Source organism: Schistocerca nitens, chromosome 7 (assembly GCF_023898315.1).
Source record: "Schistocerca nitens isolate TAMUIC-IGC-003100 chromosome 7, iqSchNite1.1, whole genome shotgun sequence".
Taxonomy (NCBI): Eukaryota; Metazoa; Arthropoda; class Insecta; order Orthoptera; family Acrididae; genus Schistocerca; species Schistocerca nitens.
In genome coordinates, this window is record NC_064620.1 from 597,047,141 (window position 1) to 597,074,567 (window position 27,427).

Sequence of the window (27,427 nt, forward strand, 5' to 3'; positions counted from 1 at the left end):
AGAAAGGCCAGTACAGGACCTGCAACACGCGGTCTTGCACTATCCTGCTGAAATGTACGGTTTCGCAGGAATCGAATGAAGGGTACAGCCACCTGTGCGGCTAATCCTGGCGGAGGTTCGAGTCCACCGTCGGGCTTGGGTGTGTGTGTTTTTCCTTAGGATAATTTAGGTTAAGTATTGTGTAAGCTTAGGGACTGATGGCCTTAGCAGTTAAGTCCCATGATTTTACACACATTGGAACATTGGTAGAGCCACGGGTCGTAACACATCTGAAATACACTCCTGGAAATGGAAAAAAGAACACATTGACACCGGTGTGTCAGACCCACCATACTTGCTCCGGACACTGCGAGAGGGCTGTACAAGCAATGATCAAACGCACGGCACAGCGGACACACCAGGAACCGCGGTGTTGGCCGTCGAATGGCGCTAGCTGCGCAGCATTTGTGCACCGCCGCCGTCAGTGTCAGCCAGTTTGCCGTGGCATACGGAGCTCCATCGCAGTCTTTAACACTGGTAGCATGCCGCGACAGCGTGGACGTGAACCGTATGTGCAGTTGACGGACTTTGAGCGAGGGCGTATAGTGGGCATGCGGGAGGCCGGGTGGACGTACCGCCGAATTGCTCAACACGTGGGGCGTGAGGTCTCCACAGTACATCGATGTTGTCGCCAGTGGTCGGCGGAAGGTGCACGTGCCCGTCGACCTGGGACCGGACCGCAGCGACGCACGGATGCACGCCAAGACCGTAGGATCCTACGCAGTGCCGTAGGGGACCGCACCGCCACTTCCCAGCAAATTAGGGACACTGTTGCTCCTGGGGTATCGGCGAGGACCATTCGCAACCGTCTCCATGAAGCTGGGCTACGGTCCCGCACACCGTTAGGCCGTCTTCCGCTCACGCCCCAACATCGTGCAGCCCGCCTCCAGTGGTGTCGCGACAGGCGTGAATGGAGGGACGAATGGAGACGTGTCGTCTTCAGCGATGAGAGTCGCTTCTGCCTTGGTGCCAATGATGGTCGTATGCGTGTTTGGCGCCGTGCAGGTGAGCGCCACAATCAGGACTGCATACGACCGAGGCACACAGGGCCAACACCCGGCATCATGGTGTGGGGAGCGATCTCCTACACTGGCCGTACACCACTGGTGATCGTCGAGGGGACACTGAATAGTGCACGGTACATCCAAACCGTCATCGAACCCATCGTTCTACCATTCCTAGACCGGCAAGGGAACTTGCTGTTCCAACAGGACAATGCACGTCCGCATGTATCCCGTGCCACCCAACGTGCTCTAGAAGGTGTAAGTCAACTACCCTGGCCAGCAAGATCTCCGGATCTGTCCCCCATTGAGCATGTTTGGGACTGGATGAAGCGTCGTCGAACGCGGTCTGCTCGTCCAGCACGAACGCTGGTCCAACTGAGGCGCCAGGTGGAAATGGCATGGCAAGCCGTTCCACAGGACTACATCCAGCATCTCTACGATCGTCTCCATGGGAGAATAGCAGCCTGCATTGCTGCGAAAGGTGGATATACACTGCACTAGTGCCGACATGGTGCATGCTCTGTTGCCTGTGTCTATGTGCCTGTGGTTCTGTCAGTGTGATCATGTGATGTATCTGACCCCAGGAATGTGTCAATAAAGTTTCCCCTTCCTGGGACAATGAATTCACGGTGTTCTTATTTCAATTTCCAGGAGTGTATAACGTCCACTGTTCAAAGTGCCGTCAATGCGAACAAGGGGTGACCGAGATGTGTAACCAATGGCACCCCATACCATCACGCCGGGTGATACGCCAGTATGGCGATGACCAATACACGCTTCCAATGTGCGTTCACCGCGATGTCGCCAAACACGGATGCGACCATCATGATGCTGTAAACAGGACCTGGATTCATCCGAAATAATGAAGTTTTGCCATTTGTGCACCCAGGTTCGTTGTTGAGTACACCATCGCAGGCGCTCTTGTCTGTCATGCAACGTCAAGGGTAACCGCAGCCATGGTCTCCGAGCTGATAGTCCATGCTGCTGCAAACGTCGTTGAACTGTTCGTGCAGACGGTTGTTGTCTTGCAAACGTCCCCATCTGCTGCACGATCCGTTACAGCCATGCGGATAAGATGCCTGTCATCTCGACTGACAGTGATACGAGGCCGTTGGGACCCAGCACGGCGTTCCGTATTACCCTCCTGAACCCTCCGATTCCATATTCTGCTAACAGTCATTGGATTTCGCCCAACGCGAACAGCAATGTCGCCATACGATAAGCCGCAATCGCGATAGGCTACAATCCGACGTTTATCAAAGTCGGAAACGTGATGGTACGCATTTCTCCTCCTTACACGAGGCACCACAACAACGTTTCACCAGGCAACGTCGGTCAACTGGTTTGTGTATGAGAAATCGATTGGAAACTTTCCTCACGTCAGCACGTTGTAGGTTTTGCCACCGGCGCCAACCCTGTGCGAATGCTCCGAAAAGCTAATCATTTGCATATCACAGCATCCTCTTCCTGTCGGTTAAATTTCGCGTCTGTAGCACATCATCTTCGTGGTATATCAATTTTAATGGCCAGTAGTGTAGAAGTGAATCTTGGGGAAAATCACTTATAATTATGGGTAAATGTAGGAACACACAAGGCATTACCGACCCTATTAATAATCTAAGCAGACGTACTGAAGAAAGGAAATCTTACTGTGTTAGCACTTCTAGATTTACAAAAAGCTTTTGACGCTGTGGATTGGATACGCTCTACGAATTTCTGGAGTCAGAAGAGATAAAACACAAAGATGGTAAATTTATCTACTGCTTAAGCAGGAATCCGACATGTAAGAGAAGCTAGACGTTCTTATGAAATTCTGTCTGTATAATAAAACAGTTAGTAGAGGAAATTAACGATAAATTAACGAAAGTAAAGTTCTCGGAGAAGATATAAAAACCTTCAAGTTTGATGATGATATTGTAATTCTGTCAGAGTCAGCAATGGATAAGGGAGATCACTCGAGAGAAAATTATAATCTCTGCTAAAGAATTTATAACATTTTTAACGACTAACATGAAACAAGGGTTGTGGAACGCAGTTAAATTAAACCTCGCGTTGGTCAGTTAATTAGATTACACTGTGAGATACTAAAACCGGCAGATGAGCATTACAGCTAGGGGAACAAAGTATCTGACTATGGCCGAAGTAGAGCTAACACACGGTCCCGTCACTTTATGTTCAATGTCAACGTGGAATAACCATCTACTGGCAGCATGTGGCAGCACTAGCAGTGGAGAGTAAATAATTCATGTTTGAGTGACAGATACAATTGCCGTAATGCGGAAACGAAGGGATTTATCTGACGTCCAAAACGGCATGATCATTGGCTTTCGGGCAAGGGTGGAAGCATTTCCGAAACGGCCAAGTTTGTAAACTGTTTACGTGCCACCGTGGTTAAAGTATACTGTGTACCACAAAATGGCGCCGATGATGATGATGATGGTGTTTGATTTGTGAGGCACTCAATTGTGTGGTCATCAGCGCCCGTACAAAGTCCCAATTTTTTCACAGTCCAATCCAGCCATAGCGACGAATGATGAGGACAACACAAACACCCAGTCCCCGGGCAGAGAAAATCCCCAACGCGGACGGGAATCGAACCCTTGATCCCATGATCCAGAGGTAGGCAACGCTAGCCACAAGACTACGAGCTGCAGACAACCAGGTAACTGTCGTGTGTCGTGGACCACAGATTACAGGGGTTAACAATGCTATTGCTGCAGCGATGTTTACGAGCGAATAGGCGTGCAGTTGTTGAGCAACTGTAGGCCCAGATGAACGAAGAGGCTACCAACAGTGTCTACTCAAAAAGCGTTCAGCGAAAGTTGCTTCGCAGCAGGCGCCTGGTTCGTGTACCCATACTGAATGCCGCTCATCGGCGACGAAGGCTAGAATTTTCACACCAGTGGCGCAGGTGGACGTCCAGTGTGTGGCGACAGGTGTCCTGTTCAGACGAGTCAAGTCTTATGCTTCACTGGACAGAAGACTAACACACTGCAAAAATCAAAAATCGTCGGAAGGGTCCATGCCAGACGAGGGGGCATTATCGACTGGGGAACGTTTTCATGCCAATGCCTGAATGCTCTCTCCATTCCGGAACGCACATTGGACGAACACAAGTAGACACCTATCAGTGGACACCATATTCACCTCTACATGCAGTCTTTTCTCCCTCAGCACATTTCATCTACCAGTATGACAATGCAACTCTTCGCAGCTCGTAGTGTAAGTACGTTTTTCGAAGGGCAGCAAGATGAGTTGTCCATGCTCCCCTGGCCATCACACTCCCCGGATTTAAAAGCGAACGGGAATCTGCGAGACCAACTCAATCGGGCTGTTCCCGCCATGGATCCTCAGCTGAGAAACCTGGCGCAGTTGGCCACTGTACTGGAGCAATCAGGGCTTCACGTCCCTGTCGGAACATTGCAGAATCTCACTGCCTTCTGTACTGCACGTCTGCGCTGCAAAAGGTGGTTAACCAGGTTTTGACAGGTGCTCCCATTAACGTGACTAAAACTTTCAAGAAAAGGGCAATTATTTTACATCAAACTGACGTCCTTTATGAAGGTATTTTCACGAATTCAGCGTTGTGCTGTCGTGAATCGTCGACGACAACAGTTCAGAGAAGGTGAGGAGAAAAGACTTTGAAATGTGGTGTTACAGAAGACTGTTTAATGTTACTTTGGTGTGTTGGAGAAGTATTGTAGAGGGATTGAATTGCATTGGCGGATAAAAGAATGGTATAGCCTAACTCAAGGAAGGCACAAATTGATATGAGACTTCTGAAGGATGAAAGGATTGTCTGTTTAGTAATGGAAGGAAGTCAGGTGAGAGGGAAAGGGGTAGTACTGAAGAGGGGGACGAAGGCTTCATGACGATAAAGAAGTTCAAATACACGTCGCTTGCAGTAACTAGCAGTGAAAGGATTTTTAGCTGCAAATTGTGGCCAGAAAAGGGGAGAAATACATACAAATGGAGAAAAAAGTTCTTATGAATCGGTCACAAATACCCACCAACTTCTTCCAGTGTTCCTCTTTCTTCATACATTCTTCTTCCAAGCTCTGAATCACATAAAGCAAAAGCTTGTAACAAACCACTGCAAAAAATTCCAACTCTAGGTCTTTTTAGTTGACTGATTGTTGTGCCTACTTGATAGCTGGGGCGTCCATTGAGTCTTGTGCAAATAAGAAGTGTTTTATCTTATCAAAGTTTGGGCACAAGAAAACTCCACGTCTTATCCATATGATCCTGTGATCACAGGAAACTGTAGCAGATGAAGCCCTGTCATTTCTTGATACAAAACTTGACCACTGGGAGCCTTTACCATAATCTTCTTCAAGCGAGAGTGAAGTCATTTATTCTGCATTAATGCTGATACTTTCACAAACACGGTGTTACATGTCTCACGGTTGAGCCCTTCACTTGGTAGAAAGGCCAAAGTCTGTAGTGTGGCTGACCAGTCACCAAAGGCCCAACTTTTTCATATTGTATGCTCCCTGCCCATAGTGTAGCGGCACCACAATTTAAGATAGGAAAGTTAGATTCCATGCAACATTTCTGAGCACACAAGTTACAGCCAGGCATGGGCCAGTTGACAGTAAGTTACACTGACCAGCAGTTGCGCAGTAGAATGGAGGCCACAGGGCTGTGAAACCGCTGAAAAAGAGTAAACACAGCGGCTTTCATGGCGAAAGTTACAGGCAGTAGGGGTCCACTGGTGCACTCTAGGTGTTGCGAGTACGTGACTCGGAGCGGCTTGTTAGCTAAACAGAGGCACACAGCCATGTTTAAATAGGTGTGGGTTTTCTAATGGCAGTTATTCAAGTGTGGCAGCACTCCTGGACGGCGGGGCGTGTCACACCAGCAGCTACACGCAGCAGCAGATGGTGTGCCAGGATTCCAGTCCACAGCGGGTCGCTGGTTCGACCCACTGAGGCCGACGTGGGGTCTGTAGTTAGCCAGCCAGTGGGGGCCAATCTTCGGCTCGCTACCGCGGGCAGTCGTCCTGGCTTCCAACACACGCCGGAGGGATCCTGAGGCGAGGGACGCAGATTTGGATGCCGGATTGTGGGCACTTGTTGTCGCCGCTATGTCAACCACGCCGGCGAGAAAGACACAGCTGGCTGCCTGTGGCTCAAACTGAGCGGCGCTGGGTCGGCAGGGACGCCGACCACTGAGTCAATTGTTGGCATCCTTATGACGCCACAACTCCGCTAGCGTACAAGACCGCACGGGCCTCTGGGGTACTTCCTCAGCATTGCTGGGCCCTGTGACGCTGAAACAGGTGTACAAGGGATTCTAGTTGGGAACAATAAATCACTTTGAATGCTCGGATGAGTTTTAATACGGTGCCTTCTACCTCGTCCCACTGCATTTGGTCACCCTGATACATTTGGTGACAGAAGTCGCCACTACTATAGGTTCACATATAGGCCGTTGAGAGTTCGCATTATCATGCAGGCATTTGTCTTCTTGAGTTGGTATATTTTAAAAAGCATGGTTTTGCTTATTCACCTGATACTGGAAAAACCAACACATTAAAAATGTATCTTTGCAGCACATTAATAATTTCATCTAAAATGAATACCACATCATGCTTACCGACAGCCTCTTTTATTTTCTCTAAAACGTTCTCATAAATTGGCTGTATGTAACATCCTTGAAAGCGTTCTCATCTGGTACTGGTGTTTTTGTGTGCTTCCCAAGAAATCATTTCAATCCAGAATTGCTTACATTGAAGACTGGATTTCCTGCCTGGATTAATGCCATGGCGAGAATCGCACTAAACTCGTTCAATGATCTATGCTTTTTGGATCCTAAAGCGAAGGCGTCTATCGGAGTACCTTGTTTAGGTTTCGGCTTGCGAAGTTCAGCGTTCTTGAAAAGACAGTTGTTCTGGATGTGCTCATTTATTCTACAGGGTGAAATTAATAAAACAGACAAACTTAAGGGACGAATTCCTGACTGAAAGTGGAGGAAGAAAGGTCTTATGAACATGTTTCCGGAAATGGTTTGCTGTCGTGATAGATGACGCTGACGAATGAGAGTTCCTCTGACCATGTACTGTGTGTTGCTTGTGTGTTGCAGGTTGTGTGATTGACGTAGCGTACTGTAAGCAGCAGAATGGTCCAGTAGTCATGACAGGAACAAGTTGAGAGGTGCTCGTGTACGGCAAAATAGATGGAAATGGTTGAGAGGCAGCATGACTACACTAAAACGAGTACCGTCGCAGAGACCAACCACATCAAACAATATTTCAAGCCCGTTTTTGGCTTTTGTGTGATCATAAGTCTTTTCACCAGATGAACATGCAGACAGGCGGCGGACTGTACGCGTACCAGATTTGTAGGACCGGCTTTATAGGATACTGAGATAAAACCTAATACATGCTCCAAGTCTGGTGTACGCACAGCCCGCCTCCTCCCTGCACGTTCGTTTGTCAGAAAGGACCCAACATAACTAAAACGCCCAAAAAAGGGCTTGTACGTTGCTTCCTCTCGAACATTTCCATCTGCTTGGCCGTAAACATGCACCATCTCCACTTGTTCCTCTCATAAATACCGGACAGTGCTGCTGCTTGCAGTTTCAGTCAACAGCAGGCAACACACAAGGGACACAAGGCACGCGGTCGGGGAACTGTCATTCGTCAGCGCCATCCACCACGACAACCATTTCCGAACACATGTTTATACTACGTTTTTCCTCCATTTCCAGACAAGATCGGTTCAAATGGTTCAAATGGCTCTGAGCACTATGGGACTTAACATCTGAGGTCATCAGTCCCCTAGAACTTGGAACTACTTAAACCTAACTAACCTAAGGACATCACAAACATCCATGCACGAGGCAGGATTCGAACCTGCGACCGTAGCAGTCGCGCGGTTACGGACTGAGCGCCTAGAACCGCATGGCCACCGCGGCCGGCGACAAGATCGGTCTCTGCTTTTGGTAGATATTATTAATGTTCACTATACATTTCTTTGACACTTGCATCGATTGTAGTATATACGCAGGCAGCGTATCGCAGAATGATGGCATCAAAGTAAGTCTTGAATTCTTTTGAAAGTGCAAACAGCTTCTCCTTCTTAACTTTCGGTATGAGTTTGCTGCGAAAAATCATTTCTGGTATAATACTAACCCGGCCAGCAAGACAGTACACAGTCGATAGATACGAGACGTCAAATTCATGCCAGCACTAAATGAATTTAAGTTTCAACTGATGCAGCATCACTGTTTAAATTTTAATTGATTTCACAGCAGCAAGTTGACCATTCTTACTGGGGTTGATTATTGTTGCTGAGGTTGTCCATTATTGGTGGGGTTATGAATAATTGTGTGTGTTTTCCATAAATGACAACTTAATATTTATTAACCATTACTCACTACTGATGAAATAAAATCTTAAAATCATGTTCAAGAAGAGGAAAAAAATTCTTCTTAATCCATTGCAAATCCAGATAAAAATGGTAGAGGGAGGAGATGAAGAGTACTTAAGCATGGAATAGAAGGGAATAGGAGAAAATGTGCGTACTTAGTTTTCTTCATTTCGTGTCCCCAAATGCTTGTATTGACCAGTCTGTGTGAAAATGACTGTACAGAGTGTCTGCAAATTATCTTTACAACTTCAAATTTTAATAACTTTAAAACTGTATTGCATATTAACAATCAACAATCAACATGTAATAAGGTAAATAATGAAGTCTGGTTCCTGTTCTTTCGGGCCCGTTCGAAAGAACGGGTACATGGTGAGTCATAAACGAAGAAAAATCTGTCGAGGACCGCATGCTCCTATGAGTAACACGTGACCCGCCGTTGTTACTTGCGTTCCCCCCATTGTACTGTGCACGTAAAACAAAAACATCTGTTAACCATTGAACGAGATACCGACGAGCCTCACGATTACGACGTGTCATTCACCCATAGATACAACACACGATACATCAATAAGCTGATGTGTATCTACCAACGTTTGAAAGATACGAGAAAGAACAAATCCCATCGCAATGTATGTGAAATTGTATCAGAACTTGTGAATCACACGTTGCCGGTGCTAACGGAGTGTACAGTCCCATGTTAGGGAATGTGTGTCCTGAATCTGCCCGGTACTCGCCGTGTCGACAGCTGCTAACGGCCGCGTCGCAGTGTTACTGCAGTACCATGGCAAGTTTCACAAACGAGGAATATGCCGACATCCACCTCATTTACAGGCTTCCAGATGGAAGAGCTGACGTTGCAAGGCAACTGTATCACGAGAGGTTTTCTCGACGGCGCCTTCCATCCGCAAAAACGTTTTACTCTGGGGACAGGCGCTTGAGGGAGTATGGTGCGTGTGTTGCACCTCCAGGATTTAGTGGTCGTTTCCGACCGTCGACGTACAGTGCGAATGACGAAGAAAAAGTGTTAAAAACTGTTGCGGAGGACCGAACAATAAGCACCAGGTCACTCGCCACTGCGGTCGGAATGTCACAATCTACTGTTATGCGAGTTCTCCATAGAAACCATTACCATTCATTTCGCATGCATAAGGTACAGGCATTATTGCTGGAAGACTACCAGAGGAGGCTGGACTTCTGCAACTTTATCCCACAGCGTCAGACCCACGACCAACATTTTTCACGAACAATACTGTTCACCGACGAAGCCTACTTCACGAAGGAGGGTATAGTGAATTCGCATGATTGGCACAGGTGGGCGGAAGAAAACCCCTACAACACAGTGATACGAGGGTACCAACAACGATGCTGTGTCAATATCTGGTGTGGTATTACTGATCACCATCTCATAGGGCCACACGTGCTACCACAAAGGCTTACAGGAGAGCGGTATCTACGTGTGCTGGATGCTACATTATCGGAATTGTTGGAAGACGTTAGTTTGGCCTCTCGTATGAACGTGTGGTACATGCATGATGGCGACCCAGCTCACTTCAGTGGCACAGTGCGACGCCACCTGGACAATGCGTTCTCTTCGAAATGGATCGGTCGTGGAGGCCCTGTAGCATGGCCAGAAAGATGTCCAGGCCTGAACCCACTGGATTTCTTTTTGTGGGGCCATCTGAAATCTCTGAAGGAGAGGTTGTTGATGTCAACACCCTTCAACGCAGAATACAACATGCCTGTGATATTACGCAAAGAGATACAGACATGTTGGATCGTGTTCAGCAAACCTTCCTGCGAAGAGTTAAACTTTGCCACACACAACGTGGCTGTCATTTCGAACAGTACTTACAAACCGCCACTGCAGCTTCTGCTCATGTGCATGTACGTTAGTTTCGATTTGTACAGCTGTATTGTATTCGTTTGTTTTAACTGCCACATTCCTGTGTAGTTGTATATTTTATTCTGCATCTATGTACTCGTTTTTTAAAACTAAGTCTGGGACACAAAAAACCAAATTATGAAACATGCATGTACAGCAGTGCAGCCCCTCCTCACGTTCCTTTCCCTATGCCAACTAGCCACGATACATAATACCGGCCAGGGTAACCGGTACGAGATGGATGTGGGCGCTGTCATTGTTCGCGGTGTCACGCAGACCGTCGCTTGACGCCGCATCCCTCCCCTTCTCGTCAGCGGCGAGACTACGTGCAACACTCGCATGTTGTGCCCTGTTGCCGATCTGTCCCCTTGGCCAATGTCGGCGCACAGTTCTAATTGTTCAAATGACTGTAAGCACTATGGGACCTAACATCTGAGTTCATCAGTCCCCTAGACTTAGAACTACTTAAACCTAACCAACCTAAGGACATCACACACATCCATGCCCGAGGCAGGATTCGAACCTACGACCGTAAGCAACGCGGTTCTGGACTGAAGGGCCTAGAACCGTTCGGCGACAACGGACGGCCGGCGCACAGTAACACCCAAAAGTCCACTTCATATTTCCAGATTTGTACTATTCATTTGCATTGTCATTTATTGACATGGGAACATGCGGAAAAAGAAATTTATGTTTGTAGCTCAGCGTGTGACAATTTGCATGACATATTTTTCCTCATTTGTGACTCTACCTGTATATTTACATAAAATTAAGGCGAGGACAGCCAGTGATTTCTTCAGCGTGGATACACAACTCTTACGGGAATCGGCAAAATGCGACGAATAGTGAGAATACAGTGCAAGAAGAACTACATTAACGGTGCATGGATGTGTGTGATGGGAAGCGTACTAAGGTAGTCCGTTCAGTCATGATGACCACTTTGTTGGGATGGGTTAGTAGTCACACCATCTGCCTAGTAAGCAGCAGGGCCAGGTTCGAATCCCGCCCCGGTACCAATTTTCTACATTCCCCATTGATTTAAATCAATGCCAACACGTAGCGAATGTCTGTAATTCCTTTGTGTCTTAATAAAATTGTGTTTCCTCATTCATACACATCAAAGTATGCACTGTTAGCAGCTTGGGTAATGACTAGTCGGAATTCCATTGTCTCCACATACGATCCAAGATCTCCACGATGGCATGTTCAAGTGCATTGCAAATACGTGCCATCAAGTCCTGTAGGTCTCTCTAACCTTGGTTCAGTACACCAGATCCTTTACAAAAGCCACTAGGAATAAGTCTAGTGGTGTGAGGTCAGGCGATCGTGGCGGCCATTGAACTGGACCACCTCGTTCAGTCAGCCTATCCAGAAGTTTATCTAGAAACTGACAGAGAGTTAGGGACCAGTGTGTGCGGCGCCATCCCGCTGGCAGTTGTTCAAACTGTGTCACAGCAAGCTCTTGTAACATGTCCACGTAAACACCACCGTTGACAGCAGACTCGATGAAAAGAATGGACTAACGTTGCAATTGTGCATCCGTCCGTACCAGACATTGATCTTGGAACTGTCTCTTTCCATTCCACGTGTAACATGAGGATATACGAACGTTATGATGGTTGAGTTTGCCAAATACATGAAATCGCGCCTCACGGAGAAACAAATCTTTTCGAAAAAGTCATTGTGTGCGTTTATCTTGCCTATCACATCCACTGGAAACTGTTCGCGGTGATGTTTGTCCCTAGGCTTAAATGCTTGACGCAGCTTGTAGAGATCTAGCCGTGATGCGTCATGCAGAACACAGTGCACTGTTTCCAACTCTCTGGCCGTTGAGCGGCCGTAAGCTCCAAGTGCCTCCTCCTCCAACTCCCTGGCGCCAGTGCGGAAACACCTGCCGAACCTTGTCCGCGTTGGCGTGTGAAATAGATGGGCGACCCTGTAGGTAGAGAACAATACCTGTTTCCATAAATTACGTATGTCAAGCCCGAATAGTTGTTCAGGACGGTGGTTGCCTTCCACTCCGCGTTCTGAAGTTTGTTCCACTAGGGTATCGGTCGTTGTCTGTACGAACCAGGCCACCCTCTGAACTTTCTCCTGTGGCGTCCATATTTTATAAAGTTTTGAAGTTCAATCTTGTGTCAAAATTTCGTCACCTAGGAAAAAATATTATTGAAAACCACATGCTAATATCCAGTATAGTTTTAAAGATATCAAAGTCTTAAATTGTAAAGATAATTTAAGAACATCCCGTATATTTGGAAAGGTTTTCTAATATTTCTTTCTTTGCAACCATCATATTCTGCTACAAGAAGCTCTCTTTAGCGCAGTTGAGAAGGCAGCAATAGCAAGTGACTATGTGGTGTGAGGTACCGATGACAGATGATCTTTTCGATACGGATATCGTGAGAAAGACCGCCTAAATTGTGGTCCTTCTCCGCGATTGGATGCTGCTTTCGGTAGTTGAGCGCCAAAATGACAATCTTCTGTTATTAATATTAGACAAAATAAACGGCGCATTTGCTTGCATTTCAAATTAAAGCATCTCTCAAAAGCGTGCAATCATTCCATTATTTCACAAGTATTAATAACCAGCAAAGTAATAAACAACTGCTAAAATAAAAGGCTGACGAAGCACTTAGGAGATCTTCGGATCGTTCCTAAATTGGATGGCGGGCAAAGTGCTTCGGCTGTAAGATAAGAGCTGGTTCGGAAGCGGGTATATCGACGTGTACGGGAGAGAACAGTGTGACTGTAATTGCAGAAATACGTAGTTTTTGAAGAGAAGTAACTATTTGTGACTCTAAAGTGGAATGTGCTGTAATTGTCAGTTTGTCGTGTTCTGATAATAAAAATCGTTTGGCATCGCGTATAAAGAAACTGATTGGATATTTAATTACTTATAAAATAACAGTTCGTCGCTAAAAGATTCTTACAGCCTCAAGATAACGAATTCGCTACCTGCGTGCTGTTTTCGGCGCAGGGGCAACAACTGTAGAAGACTGGAGGTTGCTGAACATTAGTTAGAAGCAAACAGGCAAATAGGCACCTAGCGTGTACTGCAGTTTTAATGCAAACAAGATCAGTGACACGCCATCTGTGGTAACACAGAGGAGGTATGAAGGACAGAAATATTTTTGAGGGAAGGGGTTTATCATACGCACGTATATGTCTCTCTCTCTCTCTTTCTCTACTTTTTCAACTTGCCATAGCGTCTCACCTTAAAATCCTTTCTTTCGTAACCAGTCGAGGTGATGGGATCTGCACAGAATATACTGGCAGGAAGAGCACCATCAAACCATTTTTCAGACTGACGAGCACAAAAGCAACATAGAAACACAGAAAAAATCTTTAGCGCATAAAAAAGTGAAACGAAATAGATGCCTCATTCTGTATTTGGGATTCCAGAGCACGTATGTCGGCTGTTTGAAATTCCGACGTTCCCCTTTCAGCCGGAGCTCCGACCGAAATGGCGCAAAAGCCCCGTCCCGGACAAACTGCCCCAGCACCACCACCGACGTATAACAGCCCGATATGTCGTGCATTCTGCCGCTTCCACAGCCGCGAGGAAACGTATAAAACCGATGAGTCTTCCCTCCTTTTTATTTTCGCCCGAATATAGCCGCGATCGTGATCCTATGTTCGCTGGATAATGGAATTTCGGAATATTTACATTACGCTGTGGAAGCGGCCTTTGTTTCGCGGCACAGTGCGGCGGTGAAGTATCTGTCAGAGGACGGGAGCAACAGCGACGGCAGTAGCCGCAGGGGCCTACTGACGGCCGCCGTCAGCCGACGTCGATGTGACAGCCGACAAGCGCCTCGCCCCCGGCACACACACACACACACACACACACACAAATGCGAGCCCGCCCGGTGTTGGTTGGGCCGGCGGGCATGCAAGTTGCGCGGTGGGACGCTGATCAGCGGTGGCCGTGACGTCACGCCGGAGCGGCGCCGCCTCGATGAGAGGAGAGCAGCTGAGCTCAGCTCGCGACAGCTACAGCCGGCGGAATCGATACGAGCCGCGGGCAGCCCCAGATTAGAAGGCGGTGGTGGGGGGCTGGGGGATACATGCAGCGGCAGCTTTAACGCTACGTCAGCCGGCTGCCCTCCCCGTGTTCTTTTGCTCTCTCTCTCCCTCTCTCTCTGTCTGTCTGATACGGGTGGTCAATGTTACAAATACGCCCGTCCACTGTGGAGGACGCGGATGATTTCCCTGAGGCGTCATGCGAGGCTCGGCCGGTGCGGTATTGGTTAAGTGTCGCGGCGTCGTGATTGTCAGCGACTGTTCCTGTCTGCCGCATATACTGCCGCTGCACGACCTTCACAGTACTCGAGGGAGGCCACGTTGAGGGTAAGCTTCGCTCTTAGACGTTACTATGAGAGTACAAAGTGCGAAAACATTCAGTATACGAGGGGCATGCGACAGGTAATTCGATTCTTTTTTTTTCTCAGCCAGTTTCGGTTAATACAATGCCGAATTTTTTGTGGGACATCGTGCAATATTCCCATTTCAGACCCTGTAGTTTAAAAGTTCGAGAGGTGCCACCGCTGTACGTAGCCTTCAAACTGGTGTCTGTAACGAAGGTACGTTCCAAGCAAATAGCTGTCATTAAGCTCGTTTTGCCGCAAAACCAGAGCATCGCAGAAATTCATAGGTGCTTGCAGAACGTCCTCGGAGACCTTGGCAGTTAACAAAAGCAAGTTGAGTCGTTGGGCGAGGTGTCTGTCGGCATCGAAACAAGGTCGCGCAAAACCCGTCCTGTCTTCCGTATGCTGGCCGGCCGTACACATCTGTAACTTCGCAGTTTTGCTACTTGAGGACACTCTCATTCGAGGTAATCGACGGTAACAATTTAACACCTCGCTGCACTACTGGATGTCTTTGTTGGTAGTGGTGACACTCGTCCACCTGTTCAGGTACTCAAATTTCTGTGCCTGCTGGGATCCACCCTACAGGCCAGAACTCGCACCTTCCGAATTCCATCAGTTTGGCCCAATGAAGGATGCACTTTGCGGGAAACAGTACGTGGATGACGAGGGGGTTATTGATGCAGCAAGACGTTGGCTCTGAAGTCAACAAGTAGAGTGCTACCATGCGGGAATGCAGGACCTCCAAGTAAGGCGGCGCAAGGCCGTCGCACTGAGTGGAGGTAATGTTGAGAAACAGGTTTTTGTAGCCAAAAGAGTGGGGAACAATGTGGTGTATTGGAAACATGAATAAAATCAATCTGATTTCAGATGACCAATATGTTGTATTACTTATTGAGCGTCCCTCGTTATTGAGGCACTGGAATTGGATAGTCGAAATTTGACGCAGTTTAGGTTTACAGCCGTGAAAAATATATGGTAATGAGTAAAATTGGTATGATCTCCGCCCAGCGTGAGAGTGAATGTTGTCTTGTGCAGCTGCGGGCACGTGACACTGTAAAGGAATTATGTAAAAGGAACAGAGACGGTTTGGGAAACGTTGTAGTGACGATGCCGGTAACAGATTCGGAAAGCCACTGACACAAGCAGTTTCGACGATCGGCTGATTCTTATCCGGCGGCTAGGAACGAGCATTTGGAAAACGGTGATGGTTCAAATGGCTCTGAGCACTATGGGACTCAACTGCTGCGGTCATCAGTCCCCTAGAACTTAGAACTAATTAAACCTAACTAACCTAAGAACATCACACACATCCATGCTCGAGGCAGGATTCGAACCTGCGACCGTAGCAGCAGCGCGGCTCCGGACTGGAGCGCCTAGAACCGCACGACCACCGCGGCCGGCTGGAAAACGGTGAATGTGGTCGGTTGTTCACAAGCTGTTTCATGAGAATCTGCGGAAAATGTTTGAAGCGCTCTGAAAACACGAGTAGGTGACAAGATGTTGGACGTTCATGCCTCATCAAACAACTTGGAGGTCGGGGGCTTCCCGCTAAGCAAAACGGGATATGCGGTGTTGTGTGGCACATCTGACTACACAACAAAACATTGCCGCAGGTATAGGGTTCCGAAGCACTGTTGAATATAAGTCTCCACAGCAAACGACCACTACGTGCTGTTATGTCGACCCAACGACATCGTTACGACTACACGTGGTCATCGAGATTGGACCGATCATCTGTACAAACGTATAATCTAGGCGGAAGGCTGCTCGAAAGATCCACACCCGACATGGATGCAAGCTAGCGGGACAGTACTGTGGTATTGAAGAAAGTCACCTGGGCTTCCGTGGGACCTGTGGTGGGTATCGAAGACACCATGACAGCTCCGAGCTGTGTGGACATTATTCTGGCCAACTCACGTCTGTTCATGCGTAGCGTCTTCCCCAACGCCGATGGTATGTTCCAACAGGATAACTATCTATGTCACAAAGCCATAACCGTGCTATAGTTAACTATTTTGTTTCTTGTGGCATGGATCATTTTCACAATAAATCGTAATGATGTGAAATGAGTCATTTTACATTTACATGACAAATAGTTTTGTAAACATCGCTACACACTGAACATTTATAAGTTTTTTGTTGTTCTTTATTATTATTATTATTGTTAAATATACAGGTGCGAGTTAGTAGTAGCTACCCACTACGTTTAACACATTACTATAATGGAAATTCTTAAAGGGAATATAAGGAGTTGTCAATGAGGAAAATGTTCAGTTTTTTCCCCAAATTTTACTTTGCTGTCTGTCAGACGTCACTCGGTAAACGATCAAAACTTAAGGTGCAGTTCTGTGCATCCTTTTTTCTGCTAAAGACAACCGGGGTGTGGAGTAGTGAATTCCTTTCGCTTCCTCGTAATTTAATTATGTACTCCATTGTTCCCTCTGAACTGCAGCGGGTTTCTTTACAGCAAACTTCAGGAGAACATAAATATTGTCTCAATGAAGCAGCAGTCAGAATACCCAACTCCTTAAGCAGATGTCTTCAAGAAAATCGTGGATGAGCACTACATATTATTCTTACAGCATGTTCCTCAGAAATGAAGTGTCTATTTCTTAAAAATAAATTGCCCCAGAACAATATTCCATATTACATTATTGAATGTAAATATGCAGTTCTAAAACGTGCGTTTTCCCGTTTAAAGTCTCATCAATATGAACGCCTAAAAATTTTGAATTTCCACCCTTTTTATTATTTCCTCACCATGTGTTACATTTATGTTGATATAGTGCCTCTAGATGTGTAGAACTGAATCTGCTGTGCCTTTTTAAAATTGTGGCTCAGACGACTGGCAGTAAGTCAGCCAATGACACTACTAAGACCATGTTTTCTATCATTTCTTCTGTTATTGTATGTATGCTTGGACTGATTGCCATAGTAGTGTCATTCAGAAAAAAACTATTTATGCTTATTGTATATTAGACGAAAGATCGTTCCGTATAATATGTAAAGAAAAATGTCAGAGCTAAGACTGAGCTACTTCTCCCCAGGCAAAAGAATCTTACATTATTGTATTGACTCAATTATTAAGTGCAATATTCTGCATCCTTTTGGGTAGATATGACGTTATCCTTTGGTTGGCTATGCTATTGGTTCCATAAACCCTCCATTTATCTAGAAGGACATTGCGGTTCATACTGTGAAATGCTTTAGATAGGATACAGAAAATACCAACCGGTGCTATGTTGCTATTTGATGCTTCTGAAATTTCATGAGTATGGTATTCCTAGCAGAGTAACTCTTCTGAAATCCGAAATGTGATGAGAATGTTGTTGTTGATTAGGTGGAATAATATTTTAGACTACATCAGTTTCTCAAAAATTTTGGAGAATGATGCCAGTATCGGAACACGTCGTTAGTTGTTGACATCTCTCCTGTGATCTTTGTTGCGGAGGGGTTTAACAATGGCTTATTTCTATCTCTCTGGCCACGCGGGGTAGCCGTGCGGTCTCGGGCGCCTTGCCATAGTTCACGCAGCTCCACTCGTCGGAGGTTCGAGTCCTCCCTTGGGCATGGGTGTGAGTGTTGTCGTTAGCGTAAGTCAGATTAAGTTGGATTTAGTAGTGTGTAAGCCTAGAGACCGATGAGCTTAGCAGTTTGGTCCCATAGAACTTAACACAAATTTCCAAAATTTCCAATCTCTCTGGAAAAATGCCTTGAGTAAGCGATGAATCACATATTTCAGGTAAGACTGGGCTTTACGGGAACAGATCTTTAGTTCTCTGTTGGAAACGCAATCAAATCTACGGGCGGTTTGAAGAACATTATATTGAACGCAAGTTCATGTCTGATCTAAACCCGACGGACACATCGTGAACGCTATCGGGTGCCAAGTCCATTCCGACAAAGCGACGACCCGTGATTGACGGAAATTACGTTAGCTTTGAATGGACATCTGGTACCACGTATCTCCGGATACATACCAAGGACTTGGGGAACCTCTGATATGTGTAATCTGTTCTTCCTATTTTATCTGAGCTCTGTTTTACCACCATTAAGTGAGCGATCATTTTTTCCCTTGTGCCTTGTTAGTCAGAAACAGCTACAATTCAATTGACTCAAGATAACTGCACAGAAAATAAACAATAACTTCTTAAATAGAACATAAATATTACCTACACTATTCCTGCGGCTATAACTGAACAGAAACGATCATATGCTTTATTACTACACGTCCTGGTTAGCACACCGAACAGAACATTAGTTACCGCTTTAGGACTGCACACTGACAGCTGCGGATTACTGAAGCTCTTGTAAGAAACGATCACATGTCATGGCGGTGAAGTGGTGTGTATATGCCAGTCCGTTATATGGAGTCAGCACTGAAAGGTGGAAGTGGGAGCATGACAGATTGGCAGAAATGAACTAACGCATTTGGACGTACCCATAACCACAATATATATGAAGTTGCCCGACTTTTTGGATAAATGTCACGAACTGTTCAGCGTGTCTACCAGGAATGGTACACCGTTCGTAGTCCTGTAACACGGCATAAGAACGTCGGTCGTGAAGTACTTGTAAAAAGCAGGGGCTGGATACGAGTGTCACGTCTTTTCGACAACATTACGTCCGTCATGTCTTTAACATTGTAAGTAGGCTGTTTAGGTTTTCATGTTGGTAACGCCACATAGCGCTCTCTATTGAAATCGCTGACTGCGCTGTGTGCAGTCTGCGGCTGGTTGGACTCGTTGTTGGAAGTTATTCGCCAGTGTAGTGTTGGGCAGTTGGATGTGAACAGCCCGTAGCGTTGGGCAGTTCGAGGTGAGCCGCCAGCAGTGGTGCATGTGGGGAGAGAGATGCCAGAGTTGTGAGATGTTAATATGAGCGGACAATCTGGACGTGTGTCCGTCAGAAAAAGGAAATTTGTTACATTGGATGGCACGAATTTAGTATATATTCTGACTTTTGAACACCATTAAGGTAAATACATTGTTTGTTATCAAAATCTTTCATCTGCTAACTATATGCCTTTAGTTGTTAGAATCTTTTACTTAGGTGGCAGTATTGGCGCTCGCTGTATTGCAGTAGTTCGAGTAACGAAGATTTTTGTGAGGTAAGTGATTCATTAAGGGCATAGGTTATTGTTAGTCAGGGCTATTCTTTTGTACGGATTATTGAAAGTCAGATTGCGTTGCGCTAAAATATTGTGTGTCAGTTTAGAAATGTTGAGAATAAGTAAGGAGAAAACAGTCTCAGTACGTTCAGTTTCACTCCGGACTTTGAAAATACAGTAACGTAGACGTTTCACCAGCACAGTCATTCTTTACATTCAGACGGTAAGTTTCAACAAATGTGACAGTCAAATGAGAATCGAACGTCAGCCACAACGGGTATATGCAGCGGTTCCATTAACCCACACACGTCAGGCATTTATCCCACTTCGATCGAGACGATCAAGTCCTGTTTCGCAGAACGCGATCGGCAGCTGACCGATCCCAACCGCGCCCACTCTTGTCAGAGTGAAACCGTAGTCTAGGTCGACAAGGATGTGAAAATCGTACGGTGAAAGGTAAGGGTTCACGAGCAAGTTATGGTGTTTCCAAACCAACCAAATCGTTTAAGTGTAACCTTCGTCCGGCTGGCGTGATTCCGACCGACCGCATTCCTGCGTTGTTTTGACTTTACGGAGCTTCGAAGATTCTGTGAAGTGTGTTCATAGCGCTACGCACTGATTTTGATTCCAAGAGCGAGGAACTCGACGTCATCGTGACCTTACCTGAGGTTGTGTGTGCGACTTGGATTCCTTCGGCGGGGAGGGGGGGGGGAGGGAACTGTGGAATGTTTCCAGTTTCCATTTTACTGTTTGCCCTCAGGCTTTTGGAATGCTCTAGGACGCACACGATAACGCCCGCTCGCGCACTGTCAATCGAACGAAGGTTAGGCTTCAGTGATTTGTTTGAGAAGCACTGCAACGTACTTCATAGAGTCTGGACCTTTCACCGTGGGATTTTCACGTCTTTGGCGACCTGAAGAAAGACATCTGCCGACGTCGGACGAGGATATGTAAGACTGGGTGTGGTTGTGGATCCCTTAGCGTCCGCCCGCTTTCTACGAAACAGGAATAGATCGCCACATCTCTCAGTGGGATAAATGTCTTAACGCGTGTGGTAATTATTTTTGAATGGAAGCATTCCATGGCCCCGATATGGCGGGTGTTCGGTTTTCATTTGACTGCCCCACATAATTTCAAAACACATTCTAATAATTTAAAAGGAACTGGACGACCAAAAATTTATTAATTGATATTTTAGTAATATACTTTAGGTTTGAATTTTTATTACTTTAGTCTTTTACTGCACAAGTAGATCCGCAACCTATGTCTACTCTGCATGGAGGATGAACATAGTTTCATAAAACGCCCAATACCTCTATCGCAGCAGCAGTGATGGCTTAATGTAAAAGACACCACAAACAGTAAAGCATGTAGCAATATAAGCTGAACAATGGAACGAGAACAAAATTAATGTTTTACCTTCGTTTTACTGTCGGAAATTGACGCCGCAGTTTAAGTATGCTTGAAAGCTCAAGCCCCGGGTTAACGATCAAGTGTATGACATTCTCCGATTTAATAACGTAGAAATATCAGGCGTAGCAGCCAGAATTCGTACCGCTCTCTCTAGGTCATACAGACGACGGAAGTGAACTTTAAAAAATCGCTTCAGAACATGGACTGGCACTAGCGTTTTAATATCTTTGCCATCACGACTCGTAGCGTTAACTGCGGAGTCGTATTTTCTCAATGAAAATAAATTCGTAATACAATTTCAGTAAGTAGAAATAAGCGGGTCGAAGTAGATAATGGTTTCATGCACGACATAAATTTGTGTTGTCAGCGAATGCAGGTCTACCTCATACACAGTTACCGAGCGAACATGGAAACTGTAAGCAATAGTCATTTTAAGTTGTATGCTCACAACAAGTACTTTGTTACGGTGCTACATATAAAATGTAACCATTGTCTTCCTTAACAACTGTAGTGACTCTACGTCCTCCTCTTTTTGACGAATTCCGTTGATTCCTAAACGTCTGTTTACTACTACTGTGAACGACGTTACTTCACAAATTACATAACAAAATAGTATGTAACGTACTCAAGTTATGTTTCTTGCCACTTTAAAAAATTCTGTTTTGAGAAACACACGTTTAAAATTTGGGGCTACATTTTTTGTAGTAATTTCAAACATTACCTCTAGTGCACGATCCCTGGACCTAACTGCAGTCTTTCCACATCCAAAAGGAGGTCCTCCTCCATCTTCCTCGTTGAAATGGTGGTCCTTCGGGCTTCTGTGGCAGCTTCTGTCATCCGCTTTCTTCTCACTCGACAGGCTTTCCGTCCGCTACTGTGAAGACGTTGTAGAAGTCTGGTCCCTTTTCAAGGTCGAGCACGTTAAGAATTTTCATAATGCCTGTTAGGCCGTCATGGAAATTACGTGCTTCCGCAATGGCCGCTATATCGACAGTTTTTTTCCCGCTGTTAATGGCTTTCAGGAACACTTTTCACAAATCGCCTTGCAATTAGACAACGGGGTTTCTGACGAACTTTGAATGAAAACTGCAATAAAGTACACATCGAAGAAAGCATTTTATGCCGAAAAAGTCAGTTTTTTTCTAAAGTTCGAAGAGGATGATTCTCTTAAGTTTGATCTATCAAGTATTCTGTAGTCAGCGTTTTTTACCTGAAACGTATTGAAACCGCACTCAGTTCTTCTGTGACCGTTCACGTCCGTCAAAGCCGCTGAGAACGTCCTTCTCCATGCTGAAATTAATTCTGGTCCACTTGAGCCAGAAGCAGGTGTTCTTACTTTAAACTCCCACTTAAATCCTGAATAGGTGCCATCTAGGTGGCACCTAAACTGAACACAAATTCAGCTGCATCCACTGAGGAAGGCGAGGCGAATCACAACATGAAGGCTATCGCGTTAAAGATGACCTAACGTGTCTTGAACAATTCACAGTATTTGAATGACATTTGCTACGTCTCCGAATTTTGTGTAAATCATATGGACTCCCAGCACTGTGAATCATGATGAACTGATGACCAGTTTCTATTTCTTATTTACTGGCGACTCCTCCTCAGGGTCTAACCTCCCCACTATGTTTGTTTCTTTATGAAATTTGTCCCACCATTACCTCCCACTCTATAAAGGACTACGATTTCCAAAATGATGACCCCAGAACTGTTATACAACCTATACTCGTGTGCTAATCTTTGATTAAACAGAACCTAATTTGAACTGAAATGTAATTGGTCTGAATGCAGCTTGTCTTTATATGAAATGCGCAACTGAAGTAGAACAATTATCTGGCCCTAATGAAAATTTCCACATACCTCGCGTCTTCACAACATTATTGCAGATATCTCGAAAGTAAACCAGCAAACAGAAAGTCTGCAGCGGCTAAGCTAGCTTTCTGTTTCTAAATACATATTCAAACTGTTGCATATACACTCCTGGAAATTGAAATAAGAACACCGTGAATTCATTGTCCCAGGAAGGGGAAACTTTATTGACACATTCCTGGGGTCAGATACATCACATGATCACACTGACAGAACCACAGGCACATAGACACCGGCAACAGAGCATGCACAATGTCGGCACTAGTACAGTGTATATCCACCTTTCGCAGCAATGCAGGCTGCTATTCTCCCATGGAGACGATCGTAGAGATGCTGGATGTAGTACTGTGGAACGGCTTGCCATGCCATTTCCACCTGGCGCCTCAGTTGGACCAGCGTTCGTGCTGGACGTGCAGACCGCGTGAGACGACGCTTCATCCAGTCCCAAACATGCTCAATGGGGGACAGATCCGGATATCTTGCTGGCCAGGGTAGTTGACTTACACCTTCTAGAGCACGTTGGGTGGCACGGGATACATGCGGACGTGCATTGTCCTGTTGGAACAGCAAGTTCCCTTGCCGGTCTAGGAATGGTAGAACGATGGGTTCGATGACGGTTTGGATGTACCGTGCACTATTCAGTGTCCCCTCGACGATCACCAGTGGTGTACGGCCAGTGTAGGGCATCGCTCCCCACACCATGATGCCGGGTGTTGGCCCTGTGTGCCTCGGTCGTATGCAGTCCTGATTGTGGCGCTCACCTGCACGGTGCCAAACACGCATACGACCATCATTGGCACCAAGGCAGAAGCGACTCTCATCGCTGAAGACGACACGTCTCCATTCGTCCCTCCATTCACGCCTGTCGCGACACCGCTGGCGGCGGGCTGCAGGATGTTGGGGCGTGAGCGGAAGACGGCCTAACGGTGTGCGGGACCGTAGCCCAGCTTCATGGAGACGGTTGCGAATGGTCCTCGCCGATACTCCAGGAGCAACAGTGTCCCTAATTTGCTGGGAAGTGGCGGTGCGGTCCCCTACGGCACTGCGTAGGATCCTACGGTCTTGGCGTGCATCCGTGCGTCGCTGCGGTCCGGTCGCAGGTCGACGGGCACGTGCACCTTCCGCCGACCACTGGCGACAACATCGATGTACTGTGGAGACCTCACGCCCCACGTGTTGAGCAATTCGGCGGTACGTCCACCCGGCCTCCCGCATGCCCACTATACGCCCTCGCTCAAAGTCCGTCAACTGCACATACGGTTCACGTCCACGCTGTCGCGGCATGCTACCAGTGTTAAAGACTGCGATGGAGCTCCGTATGCCACGGCAAACTGGCTGACACTGACGGCGGCGGTGCACAAATGCTGCGCAGCTAGCGCCATTCGACGGCCAACACCGTGGTTCCTGGTGTGTCCGCTGTGCCGTGCGTGTGATCATTGCTTGTACAGCCCTCTCGCAGTGTCCGGAGCAAGTATGGTGGGTCTGACACACCGGTGTCAATGTGTTCTTTTTTCCATTTCCAGGAGTGTAGTAATGCTTAACCCTCCGTCGGACGGAACCTTTTCGTAGCTTCGTTCAGTCGCAATGCGCCAGAAAAGCACACATTTCAAATTGCCATAATTCCCATCTCGTTTTGGATTAGGTGGATATCCCTTGGTATTAACCTTCTTTAGGATCTAGCTTAAGAGTTTAAAAAAAGAATTTGAGGAATGAAGGTTTTTATTGCCTAAAACATATGATTTTGAAAACAAACATTTTTAGCCCTCCACTGTACTTGAGTCAAAATTTTGACTGAATGGTGACATAAACGTTAAAAGAAAACACTCAAAATCACATAGGCACTTCAGTCTGTTCCTAGGGAGCTCATTCCTCCTCAGATTCGCTGGATTTAGGCTCCTCAGAAAAAGTTGGAAGAATGGCAACTTTGCACTCATCGCAGACGTCGTTTGCGTGTTTATTGCATATCGGTTTGGCGCAACACAGACACCTAGATACGGTAAGCCTCCTCAAACCAGTTTCAGTCGTGCAAGGCACACACTTACTCCCCTTGAAGGGTGGTTCGTCTTTATGGTCATCATTATCAAAATTCATTTTGGGGTTGAACTTCCTCAGGCGGATTTGGAGACTGGAGGGGATTCCATGCCCCTTCTGGCTCCTTCTCTGCAGCTCTGGGAGATTAAGCTCGTGGGCCAACTTTTTGAGAAACACCCTCCTGCACAATGGTTCAAGGTCATTGCCAAGATAGACGAGGAGAGAGTTGATCCCAGCCAAATTCGTCATCGAATAAAAGATTACCATTGGCCAACGCTTGTTGTTTCTACATACATCATAAGTTGATCACATCTGGTGTGCAGTATCCACTCCACCTTCTGTGGAGTTGTAAAATGTTATGATGTCTTATGTCCTGACCTGTCCAGATGAAGGATCAATAGCATCGTCGTTATGAAGGGAAGAAACGAGGAGAATATTTTGTTCTCTCTAGGAATTACGAGACCAGAGTTTTCCCATTGTTGAACCCGAACGTACTGTCATACTGTTTCCTTCCTTTCACATTCACAAAGGCTGGAGGGAACTCTCTCTTGTTTTTCCTTACCGTACCAACATGGGTGAGCTTATGGCTTTTGAGCTCATCAACAAGCGCAAAGTCGGTAAACCAGTTGTCTGAGATGATATTTCGTCCACTTCCCAGTAAGGACTCAACCATCCGTTTGACGACGTTAGGTGGTTTGTTGCTCACCCTGAAAGAACCTTGAGGCTGCGTACCAGTGTACACTTCCAAGTTGTATGTGTAGGTCATCTTCGCATTCACGAGGACGAACAGTTTGATCCCATACTTCTTGGGTTTCGAAGGTATGTACTAACGAAAAGGGCATCTTCCTCTGAAACCTGGGAGCATTTCATCGATGGTGACGTTCACTCCAACAGAATAGGTCTTTTGACAATTCTCGACAAATACTTGTAAGATTTCACGAATAGGACAGAGCCTGTCAATCTTTTTCCTTTGCTCTCGAGAATTGCGATCATCAAAGCGAAGGCACCTGATCAAGATTTTAAAGCGTCGTCTTAAGCTCATAACCAGGCCAAAATTTTCAATTCCATCGTTTTCACGATCCGAAAGCGCTTCTAAACTTTGAGGACTGGCCTTATATGCTCCTGCAAGGTGCAGTAAACCAATAAACGCCCGAACTTCAGTTGTATCTGTTGATGTAATGTCTCTCGCTCGAGCAAAATTCCCCTTGATGCTTTCAATATACTGATTGGTGTATTTCACCATCATTTCAAGCATGGCATCAGTGAAAAAGTGATTCCAACACTCAGCTGGCGTCTTCGCCAGTCTAGCTGCTCCTACGACTCCTGGAAGATGAGTGATAATATTTTCTGGTCCTCTGTGCCTTCCCCTATTTGGTGGCTTCTTGGTCCATTTGGTCTTCTTCTCCTTCCCTAATACTGCCTCTTCTTCTTCTTCAGTATCACAAGCCTCTTCATCGTCAGGATTGCCAGTAAACTCTCGCTCAGAAGCCGTATCATCTTTTCTTTCTTCAATCCCATCTTCTGACGCAATATCGCTTTCTTCACCTAAATCTTCTGTTAACATTGGATCATCATCATTATCAGCTGTCAAAAGTCTTTTTACCTCCTCGACATCTTTCTCGTTACTCATATCGAACGTTCTCTTCGCCATATTGCCCAAAAATCTGAAACAGAGGACAAACGAAATAAATTACTTTCGCCATAACGAGTTCAGCTACAATGTGCAAATTTCGCACGCCTCATGGAACACTACTGTTATCTAGAAATACGACAAAATAACCTTATGAACTCATGAAATATAACGAATAAAGATGAGTGCAAGAAAAAAGTTGAAAATACGAATCTGAGAAAGTGTGACGTCTTTGGTCGCAATGTGTTTTTTTGGCCACTTTCTCTGGCTCCGGCTCCCGTGACGACGTAGCGACAACAATGATGGGAGGTCGGTCATACCTCCCCGAGCCAGGAGGGCACTGGGAAGGGGACGCCATTGTTCACCTTTAAGCAGGAGAGCCATCCAAAAAACTGTAGCTGTGATTTTTTCGCACAAGTGCTACCGACGGAGGGTTAATGATAAACATTAGGATGGGGAGAGAAACTATTGCTATGAGATGATATTCCAAGACATCGATTTTAGAATGAAGTATTTATTCAAAAAGATAGAGTAAAACTGTGTGTGATCTTTAAATATGTAGGATGACAACTGTTTAACTATATGAAAAAATGGCAAATTAGCTACAAACTACGGCGTGCGCACACTTTATTCAACGTGCAACCGTCACTACAGTTAGATTTAGGTCACGACATTTTCGATACTTCTGCCATCATTGGCG